The following is a 19,725-nucleotide window of genomic DNA, read 5'->3' as shown; positions in this document are numbered from 1 at the left end:
TGCCTCAGCCTCCCGAGTAGCTGGGACTACAGGCACCCACCACCTCGCCCAGCTAGTTTTTTGTATTTTTTAGTAGAGACGGGGTTTCACCGTGTTAGCCAGGATGGTCTCGATCTCCTGACCTCGTGATCCACCCATCTCGGCCTCCCAAAGTGCTGGGATTACAGGCTTGAGCCACCGCACCCGGCCCCTAACTTTACTTTCAAGAATGTCCTAGTATGGGTCATACATTCAATGGTCATTCTAACAGGGCACTCTAACAGGCAATATGATAGGAATGAGGTATCAGGAGCAAAGGCAAGCAATGCTGTATGCCACCCAGGTTCTGTAAAGTTGGAACATGACATTCTACATTCCACGGAGAGACTAAATAGCTTACTCCAATACATTGCTTCTCCTAATCCCAAAGTAAAATCTACTACACAAAGCTTGTTTACAATATTGCTTAAAGAATAAAATGAACACCCTGCCCAGCATAAAAAAGAAAACATTACTAATACCCTCATGTTCATTTCTCTAGTTGCATCTCCCCCTCCAAAAGCAGCCACTCTACCAGATTTTGAATTAATCATTCTCTTGCTTTCCTTCAGAGTTTTGCCTTATTTGTACATATCCTCAAGTTTTAGATCTGCCCCTTTTCTTGCATGTTATGTAAACAGACTCGCAGAGTATGCACCCTTCTGTGACTTGCTTTTTTCATTTAATGTTGTTCATTGTTTTGAGTTGATGCTTAGAGCTATACTACTTTCTTTTCATTTCTATAGAGTATTCTATTGTATAAATGAACATTTAAGTTGCTTATAGTCTCTCCCCTCTATTTCTTTGCTATAAACAATCTTGTTACCTAGTTCCTGGTACACATGTGTGAGAGTTTCTCTGACGTTCACATCTAGGAATGGAATTGCTGGGAAAAGGGTATGCTTATACTCAACTTGATTAGGTAATGCCAAACTACTTTCAAAGTGATTGCATGAATTAATGTTCCCAGCAGATTCGGCACATGACAATTCACATTGCTCCTCATCCTTGCTCATTGTTGGTATTATCAGAGTATTTATTTTTGGCCATTCTGGTGGTATTTCACTGTGGTTTTAATTTGTATTTTGCTGAATTATGAGAAGGTTGAGCATCTTTTCATATGTTCATTGGCCAATGTGTTCCTTATTGTGTGAAGAATCTTTTGCCCATTAAAAAAAAATGCCCTTAATATATTCTTTGTTGGTTATATGTAACAAATCTCTTCCTTTTTTTTTTCTTTTTCCAAGTCTTATCAAGTTTATCATGGCATATCCTAGGGGAAAACGTTTCTAAGTGTTTCTCATTTTAAAAAAGTTTACTTCTTTAGCTAGGTTTTCCTTTCCAAAGCAGTGGAAAATGAATTTCCTTCAGATTCAGATTATAGAATTTTGCCATGAGGCAAGAACTTCTGGGTAATACACCAAAGTTCAAAGTTTCAGTTCTGCTTCAATAAAAAGCAAATAACTGTTGCTCATCCTATCTAATGATGCTCAAAACTTATCACTTTTTGTTTGGTTTGTTTTTGTTTTTTAAGACAAGGTCTCATTCTGTTACCCAGGCTGGAGTACAGTGGTGCAATCACGGCTCACTGCAGCCTCTGCCTCCTGGGCTCAAGCTATCTTCCCACCTCAGCCTACCAGGTAGCTGGGACTGCAGGCATGTGCCACCACACCCAACTAATTTTTGTATTTTTTGTAGAGATAGTGTTTTATCATGTTGCCCAGGCTGGTCTTAAACTCCTAGAATCAAGTGATCTGCCTGCCTCAGCCTCCTAAAGTGCTGGGATTACAGGTGTGAGCTACCCACTGCACCTGGCCACTACTAGCATTCTTTCCTCAGATGTTCCCATTCTCAGATTCTCTTAACTTGATTTTACCTTCCCTCTCAACTCTCATCCTTGATTGAGGAATATGTGTATTCTGACAACATTCCAAGTGCCAGCAGGAGCTCAGAAACTGCTTAGGAAGGGAAGTTCTGGAAGGAGTGCTTTGCTTTTCTTTCTGTCCTGGGATGACATGTCTCTCTTGTTTGTCTTTTGACATCTGTCTTCTAGAAGAGGAACAAATTCTGAGTGATGAAGAGGTGAAACCAGTGTGCTAGAAAAGTACTTTAAATCTACACTTTGTCTACAGAAACTTTTAATCTCTAAGCTAATGTATACTGTATTTCATATAAAAGTAAAAAAACAATTTATATTGCACAAGAATATGGGAATTGGTTTTCAAAGCATAACATTCTCATGATCATTTAAGAAAAACAAAACTTTTTGTAAATAAGCAAGTTCTGCCAGCTAAGTTAGGCAAAGCTTAAGAATTTTTAATCTGGAATTCTGGTATGTTCAGACTATTTTTCTTCTTAACTCACTTTTTACAGCAGTGTTTCTCCTGCTTTTGACGGCATCATAATCTCCTGGTGGGCTTGTTAAAACACAGATTCCTGGGCCCGCCCCCAGCGTTTCTTGATTGGGTAGGTCTGGGGTGGGCAGATAATGTGCATTTCTAATAAGCTCCCAGGTGGTGCTGATGCTGCTGGTCAGGAACTACACCTTGAGATGTACTGCTCTAGAGGTACTCCCCTCATCAGTTCTGACAACTACATCTCATACTGTGTGGCAGAGTATATTTTGTTTAACTCAAAATTCTTCGAAGGCTGAAGAACTTTGTTTAAATATTCCACAAAGTCTATGGGTGCTGTTGCTTTTCTTCTTTCCACTCACCCACTGCTTCACTGAACTTCAGCTAGTGGAGGCTATACTTAAGGACATCAAGAAACTCCTGGAATATTTTCAGCCAAAAGTCTTCATCCATTTACCATCTTCCTTTTCATTTATCACTTATTTCTAGAATCCCTGTTTTTCACACTGGACTTCCAGGACCATGCTAATTTTTTAATGGAATCTCAGCAATCTCATTTTGCTAAGAGTTTTAAATTTTAGCTTTCTATAAGAATAATTTCTAAAAATTAATAGCCATATTCTAGATCCTTTGGATCACTTAAAAAGAAGCAATGTTGTAGAATTTCAGTTGCCACATTTACATTTATATTTATCATTGCACCAGCACCTGGTAGAACTGCTTTAATTGTTTTGATTGTCAGTTAACACTAGGGGCCCGACAGCTTTTTTCCTTTAAAAGGGATCTATATATAAGTTTGAGAAGCAATGTTCTACTCTATTCAACCAATCTCCACTTATTTTCTTCAAGCTTTATATTTGTATAGGGAGTAAGGTGTCAACATTGACTATATTTTTAAAAATATGGAATCATATGATTCAGAGAGATACTCTATGAGTTGTTAACCTCCATTTCACCACCATTTCCATAGGGCGGGCTCAGAGTTTTCAGATTCTTATCTGTTCTCTCTTTAATGTATACATGTGATCATATTGTTCTCTGGTCCAAAAGCCTTATATAATTCATATTACCCACAACAGGGTTAGGCAAACTACAGCGGGCCAAATTCGGCCTGCTGCCTGTCTTTGTAAATGTTTTATTTGGACACATTCACGTTCATTCATTTCTGTACTACCTATGGCTGCTTTTGTGCTACAATGGCAGAGTTGAGTAATTGCAACAGAGACCCAATGGCTTGCAAAGCTAAAATATTTACTATTTGGCCCTTTACAGAAAAAGTTTGCCCATCCCTGACCTACAAGAGAAAGTCCAATCTTCTCAGCATAAGATACACAGTTCAGAAGCTGGTCCTGACTAGCTAGCTTTCCTATATTATCTCGGGCTGCTCCCCATCACATAGCCTATACTCCAAACAGGCCACAAACTTTAGGCCTCTCTATTCCTTTGCTTATTATGTTCCCTCTCTCTAGAAAAAATGCATTCATTCCCATCTACCTCTATCCTCAACTGAACCTCACATATTCTTCAAGACCTGGCTGAAAATGTCGTATCTTCCCTGAAAATTTCCCTGGTCTCCATTCTCACATACAGGCAAAATTAATGATTTCTTTAAGGATGTTGGCATTATCTTTTTTTTTTTTTTTTTTTAAGAGACAGAGACTTGCTCTGTCAGGCCAGAGTGCAGTGGCGCAGCCTCAAACTCTTAGGTTCAAGTGATCCCTCCTCCTCAGCCTCCTGAGTAGGTAGGACTATACGCATAAGACATCATGCCCAAACTGTTGTTGCTATTATCTTTCTATATACATCCATTAAAACCACAGGTTGTATTGTACATTGGTAACTTCAAAACTTAAGGGTGTAACTGAAAATACTGACATAAAATGATAAGAGGGTTTCCTAGAAAATCAGATAGAACAAATTACTATAAAATGACAGTACCATAACTAAAGAAAGTCCAGGTGCAGTGGCTCACACCTGTAATCCCAGCACTTCGGGAAGCCAAGTCGCGAGGATTGCTTAAGTCCAGGAGTTTGAGACGAGCCTGGGCAACATATTGAGACCCCCAATCTCTACAAAAAATAAAAAATTAGCCAGGCTTGATGGCTCACGTCTGTAGGCCCAGCTAGTAGGAGGCTGAGGTGGGAGGATCACTTGAACCCAAGAGGTCCAGGCTGCAGTTAGCCATGATTGCACCACTGCACTCCAGCCTGGGTGACAGAGTGAGACTCTGTCTTAAAAATAAATAAACAATAAAGAGGGCAATATTTCATCATCCAGTTATTTCCTCTTATTCTTCTCAATGTTCAAGATATCTTCTAATTAAAATTTGGCTATTCATGTAACTTTCCTCACTAGATATTAATAAACTGATATTTTGGCTCATGTATAAGTCTTTTATGACTATGGTTGCTACGGGCCAGTTTTTAAGAGATTAGACACCTACCAGTTGACTGAAATTGTGTCTCGGTAAAGATAAAGCTGTGGGCCATCACCTGAAATCCTATCCAGAGCTACTCCATAAAGATACCCCTCAAACTTACTTCAAACCAACATATGATACTGATTGGAGTTAAGTCTTACACCTGTTTCTCTCACTAGACACTAAAGTTCTTGAAGGGCAGAGGCTCTCTCCCAGATCTCATTCCTCACTGGATTGCCATCGCGAGGTACAGTACCTGGTAGTACACAGCTAACACAAATTTGATATACTTGAATCATACATCAATCTCTGCTTTCCCCTCTTTGGTAGTTCCCTCTTTCTCCTCCAGCCATGTAATGTCCTCTTGCTCCCAAACTCTAATCCCCTTATCACAACTAAAGGGGGACTGAAAAAGAGTTTTTGACACTTGTGTTGATCCTTTGTAGCCCCTTCTTCACCTTTTCTTCCCTATCAACTCATCTGAGCATAGGATTCAGAGTTCTCTGCTATCTAATCTCCCCCAGTTGAAAACGAAACAAAAATATCTGATCGTCAGTCATCTGATCTCTGAAATTAAATGAAAATCTGATTTTTTTTAGGTAACCAAATGAGTTTGGTTAGGAGATACCAGGCCTGAGGTTAACTCCACTTCAGGTGCTGGAGGCCTTCTCTTCAATTGCGCTAGGCTTAAGACTGTGTTATGTTGTCTTTTCCCCATTGGCTTCTCCTAGGATTCCTGGGTGCTGAATCTCCACAACCCACCAGATCAGAGAATTTTTTTGCTCTCAAGATTCCCAGATGAATATTTGTTTTTCAATATACTTACTGTTCTTTTGACATATATTTTTGAACATTTCCTACGCCATGAATTATTTGTTCTAGACAACAGGCATAAGCAGTATACAAGACAGACAAGTTCCCTGCCCTATTTTAAAGGTGGCATACAGACAAAAACCAATGAATAAAGGAAGAAGGTAATATGAGACAGCAATAAGTACTATAAGGAAGAAAACTTAAAGCAATGGAGGTGGGGAGGATCAGGAAGGCTAACTTAAGTGGCTCAGAAAGACTGTTCTGAAAGATGACTTTTGAGCTAGGACCTAAGGTCTCTAAGAAGCTCTCTCAGCCTAGGACTATGCTAATAGCTGCAATCTAGGTGAGAAATGATGGCAGCTTTGCCTAGAGTTGTGGCTGTGGAGATGGAGAGAAGTAGATAAACGTGGTATGTTTTGGAAACACAGCGGTTGGCTGTAGGGGATAAACACATGAGAGGCTCAAAGGATGACTTCTAGGTCCATTTCAGTTAGTATTTAATAATATTTCTTATTCCACACCTATTTTTTTTTCCTGAGGAGCTGAACATTGTCCTATGCCACCTATATTTCTAAGCCTGCTTTAAAGAGTTTCTTGGTTGATATTTTCATCATAGTCTGTTTTGAGATCCACATTGTGAATGGTCCTAATATAACAGTTTATGAACAAACCCATAATAATGATAATCAACTAACTAAACAAAATCAATCAATCAGAAGTTACTAAATAAAACATTTGCTGGCTGTCCTTAAACATACAGTCTAAACCAAAGAACATGTCTTTTTGTTAATGCCATTTCTGGTATCATTTTTTGCAAAAGATTGAGTCTAAAAAGTAAAACAAGCAAATAACTTGTCATGCCTTAAAAAAAATTTTTACACAATTGCTGCTTCTTATTTTCTTTCCAAAATCTTCAATGCTTACTGGTCAAACTGCTGAAGAAGAATCATGAATCTGACACCCAGGAACCATAGTGATGTTTCCGTTACTCTGAGTTCCCTGACCGTCTTTCTTCTAGCAGTCCAGTCCTCAGCTTACCTCAGCTGAACACACAGTTATCACCCCCCAACAGTCCTTATCCTTACCAATAAGCATGCCCCTCCATAACTCTCAACATCTTTGACCCTGTCTCTCTGGAACTCCTCTGGCAAAACTCCACATCTGATTAAAACTAACTCTTCTGGCTGGGTGCGGTGGCTCACGCCTGTAATCCCAGCACTTTGGGAGGCCGAGGTTGGCAAATTACGAGGTCACGAGTTCAAGACCAGCTTTACCAACATGGTGAAACCCCTGTCTCTCCTATAAATACAAAAATTAGCTGAGCATGGTGACACATGCCTATAACTCCAGCTAAGGAGGCTGAGGCAGGAGAATCACTTGAACCCAGGAGGCGGAGGTTACAATGAGCCGAGATCGCACCATTGCACTCCAGCCTGGGCGACAGAGCCATACTCCATCTCAAACAAACAAACAAACAACCTAACTCTTCCTACTTCTCACCAGCACCAGGGTGGCAGATGAAGCTGGAGAAAAAACACAGGAACTGACTGGCTACATTTAAAATGTATCACCACTAATGTCAAAGAATACTGCCTAATAATTCTAATATTCTAGTATTTCAAATCCTAGTCCAGTCGCTCTCCTACTCTCTTAGATGACTTTTTTCTACTTCTTTCTTCTCAAACCTTCAATACTGCCTACCCCTCACTCTCTGATGACCTTACCTTAATATTTCACTAAGAATACAGAAGCAATCATAAAATAACATCTGAGTTCCCATCATATCTACAAACCCACCACACCTGTACCTACACACTCTACCTTCCCTCTTGCTGTTATGGATAAACTGTCCAGTCTCTTACCCAAGGCCAATCTGCCTCTTGGAACCAGATCCCATCCCTGCTCATTTATACAAGGGTTCCAGTATACATTTATACAAGAGCACAACTATCCAGTACTTGTGCTCTTTTTCTACTGGACCATGCCCATTAGCACACAGACTGTAATACATACCTCAAATAAAAAACATACAAACTCTCCTTCTACTTCACATCCCTCTCCAGACACTACCCTACTTCTTGGCTCCGCTTTACAGCCAAACTTAAAAGAATTGTCTATATTTGGTACCTCGAGTCCTCTCCCTCTTATTGTCTCAAATATTCTCCCATCTGACTTTCATCCCCACCACTCACTCCACCCAAAGTGATCTTGCCAGCACAGTGCTAAATCCAATTGTCAATTTTTAGTCCTCATCTTTTTCTCTTTTTGGAGACAGAGTCTCGTTCTGTCACCTAGGCTGACATGCAGTGGTGTGATCTCGGCTCACTGCAACCTCTGCCTCCTGAGTTCAAGCGATTTTCCTTCTTGAGCCTCCTGAGTAGCTGGGATTACAGGTGTGAGCCACCATGTCTGGCTAATTTTTTTTGTATTTTTAGTAGAGATAGTAGTCTTTACCATCTCCACAGATTCCTTCCACTCTGGTCCAAGCCATCATCTCCTTCTATCTGGGCTATTGCAATAGCCTTCCAACTTCTGAAAGCAGCTTATCGGGAACATACGCCAACAAACACTCCACTGAGTGCCAGTCAATCATTGTCATACTTCTACAGATTATGTTAACCTGCTATGGCCTCAGAAAGTTTGCCAATCCCTGAATTCCGCAATTCCCCAAAATAAGAAATTGGCCTGCTCTACTTAGAGAAACTGTCTAGCCAGCACTGCTCTCCCTTATTACAGTAAGCATTAAATTCAGCTTTGCCTTTGCTTCAGATATTGACTGGCAGTCTTATCGTTTCATGCTGAAGAAAACTTTTGGTCATTATATATGTTTACTTTTAAACAAAACTATTTCAGTGTTGACACATATTAGATAATAGTAGTTAGGATCAAAATATTCCCTTTGGATGAATATCCATGTAATCTTTTGAAGTACATACGGTTCACTAGCCAACAATTTCCCAAGTATCTGCTCCAATTTACCTCAATTAGAAAAATTCAAATTGACATTCCCTTTTCTTTTTTGTTTGGACATGGTTCAAAATTAATCTGGAAATAATGCAACAATAAGTTATCTCTGGCTGGAGATTTTAACATTCAAAACATCAAAATACTCTTCTATTTAATGTTAAGGTTGAGTTTCATCTCTGCTGGTTTAAGGAACATTCTCTTTGATAGAGAAGGCTGAGGTAAAGACAGTCATCTATGTATTCTTGGGATTGTTGAGGCTGAGTATGAATATCTGTCAGAGACAATGTGGCAGATTCCTCAAAGGCAAGGGAGTTTCAAGACCTCATAAGGTCATATCCTTTTTATAAGCTTATAATTATAAATAACACTAATTATAAACAAAGAATATATTCAGTGACTGTCTTAGCCCATTTGGGCTGCTATAACAAAATACCACAAATTGGGCAGCTTGTAAACCACAGCAATTTATTTCTCACAATTTCCAGAGGCTGAGAAGTCCAAGAAGACGCCAGCAGATTCAGTCAGGTGCGAGCCCACTTTCTGATTCACAGATGGAGCCTTCCAGCTGTGTCCTGAAATGATGGAAATGCAAGGTAGCTCTCTAGGGCCTCTTTTATAAAGGCACGAATCCCACTCATGAGGGCTCTATCCTCACAACCTACTCACCTCTCAAAGGCCCCACCTCCTAATACCATCATATTGGTGATTAGGTTTCAGCATATGAATTTTAGGAAGGTACAGACATTCAAACTGTAGCAGTGCCCACCACGCTCAAAGCACTGTATTGGCAAACATATTTACCTTCTAAAAAAAAATGCCCATTTTATTGTAGTTGTATATAATGTATATTACTTTGATAGTAAATGGAGGAGGATAGAGATGGGGTCTTGCTTTGCCCAGAATGGTCTCTCGGCTTCAAGTGATCCTCCTGCTTCAGACCCTCAAAGTGCTGGAATTATAAGCGTGAGCCACCATTCCTGGCTAAGACTTTTTTTAAAGAAAATACACTGGATGCTAAATTTATCCTTTTGTTCGGTTCACTGACTCTTCTATACAGTGAAGCCTAAAAGACAGTATTTTAATGATTTTTGTGGCGTTTTGGGGATGCTATCGCTTGTTGTCTCAGATATTAGCACAGCTCAGTGAGATAGCTGCTTTGCACACAGTCGTTTGAAAAAAATAGTGGTTGATTATTCTGTGTAAAAGTCCCACGGAAAATAATCAACCTAAGTATGGGATAAACTATGTAGCCCTGTTTTTCCTGCCATTGCTACTAATGCCATCTTACATTTTAAAAAATGAAATCTATAGATCGCAGAGAAAACAGTTAGAAATCTGAAGGCAGTGCAGAAAAATTTGTTAGGGCTAGAATAAGGGAGATGTAATTAGACACAGGTCACGGAGGACTACCTTAAAGTAGAAAGTAGCCAGATCAGTTCTGTGATTACTACAAGAAAATACTTAACAGGTTATTCATATCACCTTTTTCAAAAACAATCTTTCAACAAGACCCTGCTGAGAGACTTTGTGGCTCTCTTGTAGGTGCCCCACTTCCTTTTCTGATGAATAGTAGCAAACCAGCTCCCAGTCCTATCCCACCTCCCCTTTTTCTTCTTAGTGGAGCTGCAGCATCAGAGACACAGGGCAAGGTCAAAGAGGAACCAAACCCACTCTGTGCATACCAAACATGGATGCCAAAAGAGCCACACCCTTAGCATATCCAGTTTCTCGGCACCAAATGTTTTTCAGTTTTTAATTTTTTGGTTTGTTTGTTTAATAGACTGGGTAGACTGGGAAATGTTTTTTCCCAGTTGTTGCAAACTCAAAATATCTTTAAAAAGAAATGACATCATACGAACAAGTCTCTGACAGTAATAAGGTTACAGAGGCTGGTTAACTGAAAAAGAGACTTCTACCAGTCCTACTGTGAACAAAACTAAATATGATATGAAGTGGCTTACAGGGAAAGATTTATCAGAGCTCAGCCATCAATCAAAATGCTGAATCCATGCCAAGTGCATAATGGTGAGATTAATCTGAGGGTTTTCTTTCTCTCCCCCAAAGGGAAGTATCACCATGACTCATTCTTCCTCTTGCAAGAATTTTCTTAATCCACCAAGTTAGTAAGCATTGAAGAACACATAAAACCTAAAATAAACTAGGCCAGGTCTACAAGAAATCATGCTGAGAGCAAGTTGAACGTTATGCAGTGAACAAAAGGTATTATTTTTCCTCAGTTTCAATCCTTCCAAATTTCCTGGGCTTCAAACTAGATTTGGTTTTTGTTTGCTTTTTTTTTTTGAGACAGGGTCTCACTTTGTTAACCAGGCCAGAGTCTAGTGGCATGATCATGGCTCACTGCAGCCTCGAACTCCCGGGCTCAAGCAATCCTCCCACTTCAGCCTCTCAAGTAACTGGGACAATAGGTGCGTGCCACTATGTCTGGCTAATTTTTATTTTTTAATTTTTTAATTTTTTTTTTGTAGAAATGGGGTTTTACCATGTTGCCCAGACTGGTCTCAAACTCCTGGGCTCAAGTAATCCATCTGCCTTGGCCTCCCAAAGTGCTGGGATTATAGGTATGAGCCACTGAGCTCAGCAAGTAGTGCATTTTTAAATTTTAATGGAAAAATCTTCAGTCTTAAAAATAGATTAAAAGTTTTTAATTTTAGCTAGATTATATAACTCAAGCTCCCTTTCTTTGCTAGAATAAGGAGAACTTTCTGTACCTTCTGACTCCTTGACTGACTACTCTGAAATTCTGTAACAAACTGTGACAAACCTATGTAATTAATAGGATTCAATTATCACCAGAGGAGGAAAAACAAACAAAACCCAGATGAAACCAAAATTCTTCTCTTGTTTTATTTTTTGAGACAGGGTCTCCCACTGTCACCCAGGCTGGAGTGACCACAGCTCAATGCAGCCTCGACCTTCCGAACTCAACCGATTCTCCCACCTCAGCTTACTGAATAACTGGGACTACAAGTGTGTGCCAACCATGTCCAGCTATTTTTTAATTTTTTGTAGAGATGAGGCCTCACTATGTTGCCCAGGCTGGTCTCAACTCCTGAGCTCAAGCGATGCTCCCACCTCAGCCTCCCAAAACACAGAATTACACATGTGAGCCACTGTGCCTGGCTGGAACCAAAATTCTTCAGGAGAGAAAGTCTAGCACTTAGTTAGCTCCCAGCATCAAACTGAGGGTGAGCAGCTCTATGGATTTAGGGGTTCTGACTTTAATCTCTTCTTAGTTTCCTGGGCTAGATGAAGAATAGCTAAAATACAGTCCTGGTTCTGACAGGTGAATCTTCCACGTCCATGACAAACACAGCAAATCAAACAGCCTTTTTTTCACTGAGCACAGATCCTCCCTCAGTCCTTAGGCAGCTACTACCAGTAGATGAGATTTGGCAAAGGTTGAAACCTATTCATTTTATCCCTGAGCCTGATGGACTCAGGTCCCTGCTAATTCTAATTGTCTATGATTTTAAGGAAACACCATTTAACCCAATCTTGGGGGAAAAAAATACTGATGTGCCTTCATCACTGCCAAGGTGAACAATGTATAAGTAAAAAGGAAAAATATGAAAGCTGAATCATGCTAGATATGCACATACAAAAGCTGAAATACTTCAGGAAAGTGACTTGAAAAACCAGAACCAGATAGACTTAAAAAGTGAACAAAGTAAACAATGAAGTCAAGCATGAGCCAATGTTATTAAGTAGTAGAGGGAAAAAAAGTTACAGTAGTATGACCATATTAATACTTTCCCGAAAACTCACCAAATAAAGCAAATTTATACAGCTGATTTTCTATTTTCACATTGATTTCCATAATAAAGTTAGACATGTTTCCACAAAAACATGAATTCCCTACATATCAGAAATCATAGGAATGAATGCAAAAAGTTTCAATCACAAAATTAAATATAAATTCTGTCAATGTAGTATGAATACTAAAGTAGCACATTCATTTCTGCCTTGGTCTTTATTTCCTTTTCTTTTATTAAAATAAATTTAAAAGTATTTAACTACTGCCTCTCTTTATTTTGATTAAATTTTATAACCAAGACTCTCAAGAGGAGAAGAGTACTGAAAGATATTAGAAAAAAGACTTCAGAATAAGAAAAAACAGGTTAGAAAAATGGACTTGGAATTTGGAAAGAGGCCTTTGGGAAACAGGTTTCATAAAGGCTTTAACCACAGAAGGTGATATTTTACGGAGTTTCAGAGGGTTCTCCTCACCCCATCATTCATTGACATCTATTCCTCAAATGTGGCCCACTTTTTTTGGCCCACTTTTTTCTAGTACCTCAAGAAAGTCTACTGGTTAACAAAAGACCTCCAAGGTCCTTCGAAATCTAAATAATCAACTTTTAAAAACCAGTACTTGAGAATAACTCTGGAAGGATCCACAAGAACCAGAGACAAACTAGTTAGCTGAGGATACAAGTGAGAGGGTTCACTCAGCATTTGCTATATATCCAGGAGGACCCCAGGAGTTTTGTACCATGTGCATTTATTAATTTTATTTTTAATTTAAAGGACAATTCAATCATTTGTTGCATTTTGATGCTGTGTATGAAAAAACAACAAATATTATCTCTGACTTTAGAATTATGCATGCCACACTCAGGTAATAGCAAGAAATGCTTTGGTAGAAAAAACAAAACGATTAGCCATCAAACAGTCCTATTAGAATTTCAGAACGTTATTTAAAAAACAAACAAAAAACTAGCAATCTGTGAAACGAATAGCAAAGCTCATTTTAAAAAATATGTAATTATATATTCTCCCAAGTTCCACAGCTTTGGACCAAAGGCCCTATTTAAGTGAAATCCTGAAACTGGGATTGAGGCCAGTTTTGGGGTATGTTTTCTCAAAACCTTTTCCCTAAGGAAACATCAAGAGAAAGAACTTTCTAAAGTCCTATGCAGGCTCTTCAAAGCCCTATGTCTCTAAGCCCTGCCCCTTCCCAGGAAAGGTTTTAGGATCTAGAGAAATTTCTGGAACCTCATAAAGAGAAGTAAAAAAATACTGCTTTACTAAGACCTCTGTCACACCAGGCTCTAGACAAGCAAACTGACTCTAAGCTCTTGTTTTCCTGCTCTAACATCTGCATCTTTCCTATAGTCACCTAAAACACTGCTTTTAAGATTTTACTCCTTTACTTAGAAACGTTTCTTGTTAGGTGTTTGTAGTTTGACAGCTTCTTGGGTGATTTTGATAAAACACCCCTTCCTACTTGCTCTAAGAATCCTCTGCTTTAACCAGGCTAGATTCCTCAGGGCCTCACAGATACCCAAACTTCATTTTCACCTGGCTGCCTCATTGGTTTCCCACAATGGTGTCACTCTTCTTAAACAATCCTTTTTACCCCAGGCCCAAATTTCACTTCTCTATCTTATCCGCACACTGCACAATTCAAAGACTACCTGAAGTCTGTCCTCTCCAAAGCCCTTCCTAGCTCTTCCAACTCTGACTACTCTTTTTCCTCCTCTCAAGGTCAGCAGTGCTCCAGGTGTGGCACACCATCTAGCCCCATTGCTCACCACTGAGTCCTGAGTACGGTGCCCCAGCTGGTATGAATGAATGCTCCTCAATGGACCATGCCTCACTCCTACATGGTGAAGGCATTCATACGCACCTTCAGAGACACGGCACACTTCTGACTTAGAGATACCACTAGAATTACTCTAATCAACTTCAGGGGCCTGGAGATATAGCAAGTTTTATTATCACAATTAATTTTCAGATTGAAAGAGTAGTAGTAGTTACAATAGGTTTTTCAAGAGATACAAGCCTAAAATTTGCATAATGTATTTTGTACTTCATGAGGGAGGTGGGGAATATAATACTACTCAAAAAGAGATTTGGTAACTCCTGGAGTTAGGGTATAATTCTCATGAGGTGGGATAAAAGCATGAACTCAGCCAACAGTAGGGCAAAACAGAGTCAATTCTTCAAGAAAATGACACTGCCCCACTACCTTGACCCTAGGCCCTAAATGCAGAAAACCTCATGCCTAATGAGGTTCTATGATATCCAGAATGAACAGCTGAAAAATAACCAACAGGGCACTTGTAAGTAACCACACAGCAGCCACAATCGGCATCCACACAACCCCCCATAAGCAATTTTTGGAACACAAAGAGAAAGGGCAAGATGACTTACACACCACAGACAGCTCGGAAGAGGGCTTGCTAGGAAAAGTAATTTGTTATCATCAAGCTGTATACTTAAAGTTGATGGTATATAAATTATGCCTTGATAAAAGCATGTTTTGTTTTTTTGGTTTTTTTTTTGAGATGGAGGCTTGTTCTGTCGTCCAGGCTGGAGTGCGGTGGCACGATCTCGGCTCACTGCAAGCTCTGCCTCCCAGGTTCACGCCATTCTCCTGCCTCAGCCTCCCGAGTAGCTGGGACTACAGGTGCCCACCACCATGCCCAGCTAATTTTTTTGTATTTTTAGTAGAGATGGGGTTTCACCGTGTTAGCCAGGATGGTCTTGATCTCCTGACCTCGTGATCCGCCTGCCTCGGCCTCCTAAAGTGCTGGGATTACAGGCGTGAGCCACCGCGCCCGGCCGATAAAATTGTTTTTTAAAAAAGTAATCTGGTGACATGAGCTAGGGTATTCACCTATGGAGAAACAGCATGCAGTCCAGTAAAGTGAGGGGAAAGGGGTATTCACTAGGTTTTCATTGGCAGTTTCAAGATAGCAGGCACAAAGCCTCTGGCACAGAAGTAGAAATGCCTCATGATGTTAAGATAGACAGTTCACTATAAATGATAAGAACTACCACAATATAGCCTTTGGAAAGTACACACAAACATATAATAAAAAGCCAAACCAGGCCGGGCACAGTGGCTCACACCTGTAATCCCAGCACTTTGGGAGGCCAAGGTGGGTGGATCACTTGAGGTCAGGAGTTCGAGACCAGCCTGGCCAACATGGTGAAACTCCGTCTCTACTACAAGTATATACAAAAAAATTAGCCAGGCAAGGTGGCCCATGTCTGTAGTCCCAGCAACTTGGGAGGCTGGGTTAGGAGAATTGTTTGAACACGGGAGGCAGAGGTTGCAGTGAGCCAAGATCGTGCCACTGCACTCCAGCCTGTGTGACAGAATGAGGCTCCATCTCAAAATAATAATTTAAAAAACCCCAAACCATATAAAACTACTGAAATAATGAGAACCATACAGCTAAGTGGGGATTGGGGATAGTTTCAGAGAAAGGAGAAATGGGAGGGGGTGGAGGCAGAAAGAAAAACAAATTAATACTTAAGACTGGTGATAGCTAAAGAAAGCAGAACTGATGAAAGAAGGGAAGTCTTAGAAATCATTGCTATTGGCCAAAAAGCTTGGTTCACAGTCTCCAAGACATAAGGTCTGCTTTGGGATAGGTTTTTTAAATGGGGGCTAAAGGACATTTTTCCTTTAATATCAAATGAGGGAAATCAAGGGAGCCACACACAAGTAAAAGACAATAATGCAGGCAAACAGAGGAGGTTGCTGAGAGCTTAGTAGAAGGACTCAAAACAGGAGTTCAGGATAATATTTCTAAAATTAACACTTATGACAACAACTATCAATTATCTTTAGTGATAGAATAAAACTCGTTATATCTTAATTACATCATAGGAAAACATTTATTTCATTTTTTACTTTAGTCTCTCAGAATAAAGGGATCATGTCCCATATCATATTATAATGAAGTGAAAAAGAAAGGCATCAATTTTTGTTTATATACGTGTTAAAATGCCAGGCACTTTATCGTACACATCTCCTCATAATAACCTTGCAAAACAGTTCTATCTCCAATTTACAAATGAAGACACTGAGGCTCAGAAAGGCTAAGAGCCTGCTCAAGGATATATACGTTTCAATAGCGGATGTGAGATTTGAACCTGACCCTAAAAGCCATACATTTTTACACAATATCACACGTCCTCTAAAACATACTCAATTTTTGCCATGTTTTTAGTTTTATGATACTAGACACTACACATTAATAGAAGCAAATTAAGTGATATTAGGTGACAGCAACAAGCCACAGCTGGATATAAAAGAGAAGGAAAAGCTACCAACTAACCAAAACACAAAAGTGTGGGACAATTTAATGCAGTTTCTAAGAGCCTATAAACTTCAACGATCTCAGAAGGGAATTCAATAGCACAGTACAATAAACTGTGCAAAGAAAATGAATTCTAAAGTCGATATTTCCCACATCATTTTGGCTAAATTAAGCAGGGACTCCATTTAAGAAGGGCAGGAGAAATTATTATAATACATTTTATTTTTAAAATGACATTTAAAATAACTTACAAAAAAGATTTTGACTTCTTGCTAACTTTATAACCTTGGGCAAGATACTGAACTATTGTTTTGTCCCTCTGTTTTCTCATCTGTAAAATAAGAATAATATTCAGAGTAACTATCTCATGGGATTGATATGTTAATTTGTTAAATGAGGATAACATATATACATCACTTAGAATAGTACCTAACACAGAGCACGTGATCAATAGTCAATATTATCTTCATTTTTAAGGAACACTTCATTAGTTCATGTTAAGTAAATGAGATATTATTCATACTATACTCTGATCCACATAATATAAGCAATTAATTGCAGAGATTGAGAGAGTTGGAAACTAAAGAGAATATAGAAGAGTGAGAGATCGATGTACACAAAGAAAACAATAGAAGAGAGGTGCTAGCCACCACTTTGCCCACACTTCTATCAACATTTATCTCACCAGACCGTAATCAGTTGCGTAAATATCTACCTCCACCATAGATTGTGAGCACTTTGAGGGCAAGGACCTACTTTTACATTATCAGCCCCTAACATAGTGCCTGCAACGTGACAGACACTAAATTAACATAAAATAAAGTAATATAAGGGGACTCAGTAAGCATTGAGATCAATGATGTGAGTACTTAGTTTTATCATATCCTAATGGGGCTGGCAGCAGAGTCAGTAAAGTTGTACTGTATTGTCACTCTTTGATTATCAATATTCTACTCCCCTATTCTTTCTGAACTGGGAAACAAATTTCAAAAAGTAATGTTTAAAAAATATTTAATCTGCTATAAAATTAGAAAATTTCCAAATGATAATACAAAATTTAGTAATTCATTTTAAGTATTACAAATATTGCTCACTAGAAAAATTAGCCAGGTGTGGTGGTGTACAAATCCCAGCTACTTGGGAGCCTGAGGCAGGAGGATCGTTTGAACTCAGGAGTTCAAGGCTGCAGTGAGCTATGATCACACCTGCACTCTAGCCTGGATGACAGAGCAAATGCCTGTCTCGAAAAAAAAAAAAATTGTTCTGAATTGACTATTATACCTAAAAGTTAATCCTAATGATCAAATGGTCAGTCATAGGAATAAACAGACACTAAATAAGAGAAGACTGAGTGCGGTGGCTCACATTGGTAATCCCAGCAATTTGGGAGGCTGAGGCGGGAGGATTGCTTGAGCCCAAGAGTTTGAGACCAGCCTAGGCAACATAAAGAGACCCCATCTCTATAAAAAATACAAAAAAAATTAGCCAGGCATGGTGGCACTTACCTATAGTTCCAGCTACTTGGGGAGGCTAAGGCGGGAGGATTGTTTGAGCCTGGGAGGCGGAGGTTGCAGGGAGCTATGATCACACCTGCACTCCAGCCTAGGCAATAGAGTGAGACCCAGTCTCAAAAACAAAACAAAATGGAAAAAAAAAAAAGAGAGAGAGAATTACATCTATTTCTTAGCTGTCAATCTGCCAGATGCAGGGAACATACCAAAAAAGAGAAGGTATGGTCACTTCCTTCTGACATCAAAATAAGCATGTTTTGAGATGAAGAACCCCAAACCTCCTTGTGTGTGGGAACCCACTCCTTACTCCAGTCCCTGTGAAATATACAGCCAAAGCAACAACATAACAATGTCCCATTTTTCACAGCTGTTTGGTACAGGGGTCACCACCCTCAATCTAACCAGGATGGACCAAATTCAATTCTTCTCCAGGAATCGGGAAAGCTGGGAGACAAAACTCAAGTTGAGACATAAGGTTATCACCAAGTCTGGAGACACTACCATAACAAGCCAGTCACCTTGAAGCTGAAGCTAAGAGGAAAGCACAGGTCAGTCTGTAGGGAAGAGAATGAAGCAGGGCTGGGGCTAGAGGGAAGAAAGAAAGGAGAGGCACCTGCCTCAGGCACAAGACTTAATAGGGTGCAAAAGCTCAGCAATCAAGATAAATTACATAGTAATGCATACTACTTTTTTAAAATCAAAATTAATGTCCTAAAATGGAGCAGAGGCACAGAAAGAAGCCCAAGAGAGCCCCACAAGCAGAGAGAGGACAGAGACTTTCAAAGTGTCTGCCCTGGGTTCCAGCTGTAGGTCATTTCAGGAACCTCAGCGGCCTTACTATAGTAACGCACTACAACTCCCAGCTCTGCCACCATACCATCTAGCAAGCTAGCTAAAGTCGGTTTGTGTTCCCTGAGACCTAAACACCTTGACTAATATACTCTATTTGGGAAAATGAGACATGCACATAAAGTGCTTTTTTTTTTTTTTCCAAGAAAATATATAATTAACTGCCAAAAGGATGGTACTAGCTATTAGTGTACAGAAATTCAGAGATCACTGTGGGTGGTCAGGGAGGGACAGAATTAGCTAGACAGAGAGGGGTGGAGAAGTATATACTAAGCAAAGAGATCAAAGCACAGGCTGAAAAAGCTTGGGGCTGGGAGGGAAGCCAGGGCAAGAAGTAAAGGGAAAGGGGCAATCTTCACACACCCTGTGTCACACAGAAGTAAGTACGCCTCCATGCTCTTCCGCCTGCAGCCCTTACATCACACGGTTCATTACACAGGAAATGTCCTTTTGCACTCTTTCTCATGTTCAAATCCTTTCACATCTTTCAGGGACCAGTTCAAATAACATTTCTGCAGAGGATCCCCTTGTGTGCTAGACCAGATTCAGGCAGTGAGAGAAAAAAAGAGGAAACAGTTTCTTCTGAGGTAGGAGGGAAGGTTAAGGGGCTTAAAGCAGTGGCAGCTATTCTCTGGTGGAGGGCACACTATATCACTTGGAATGTTGGCCAATGTCTAAGGAAAGCAGAAAGTGAGATGACTTGACAAGCAATAATA

The 19,725-nt window shown here is 39.7% G+C and overlaps 1 protein-coding gene across 2 annotated transcripts in view; it reads right to left on the bottom strand.

The window, feature by feature from the left end:
• Positions 1-19,725, bottom strand: part of LOC101001645 (tropomodulin-3) — a 78,294-nt gene that overhangs the window by 51,788 nt on the left and 6,781 nt on the right. Inside the window, exon 2 of one of the 2 annotated variants that reach the window (XM_017960622.3) lies at positions 9,048-9,143. The exons of the other annotated variant lie outside the window; for it this stretch is intronic. The gene's annotated coding sequence lies outside the window, so the exon portion shown is untranslated. The remainder of the gene's footprint in view (positions 1-9,047; positions 9,144-19,725) is intronic. 2 annotated transcript variants of the gene reach the window in all.

The sequence above is a fragment of the Papio anubis genome, chromosome 7, assembly GCF_008728515.1.
Source record: "Papio anubis isolate 15944 chromosome 7, Panubis1.0, whole genome shotgun sequence".
Lineage (NCBI taxonomy): Eukaryota > Metazoa > Chordata > Mammalia > Primates > Cercopithecidae > Papio > Papio anubis.
Note: the sequence above shows the minus strand (reverse complement) of the source record. Positions and strands in the feature narration are given on the sequence as shown.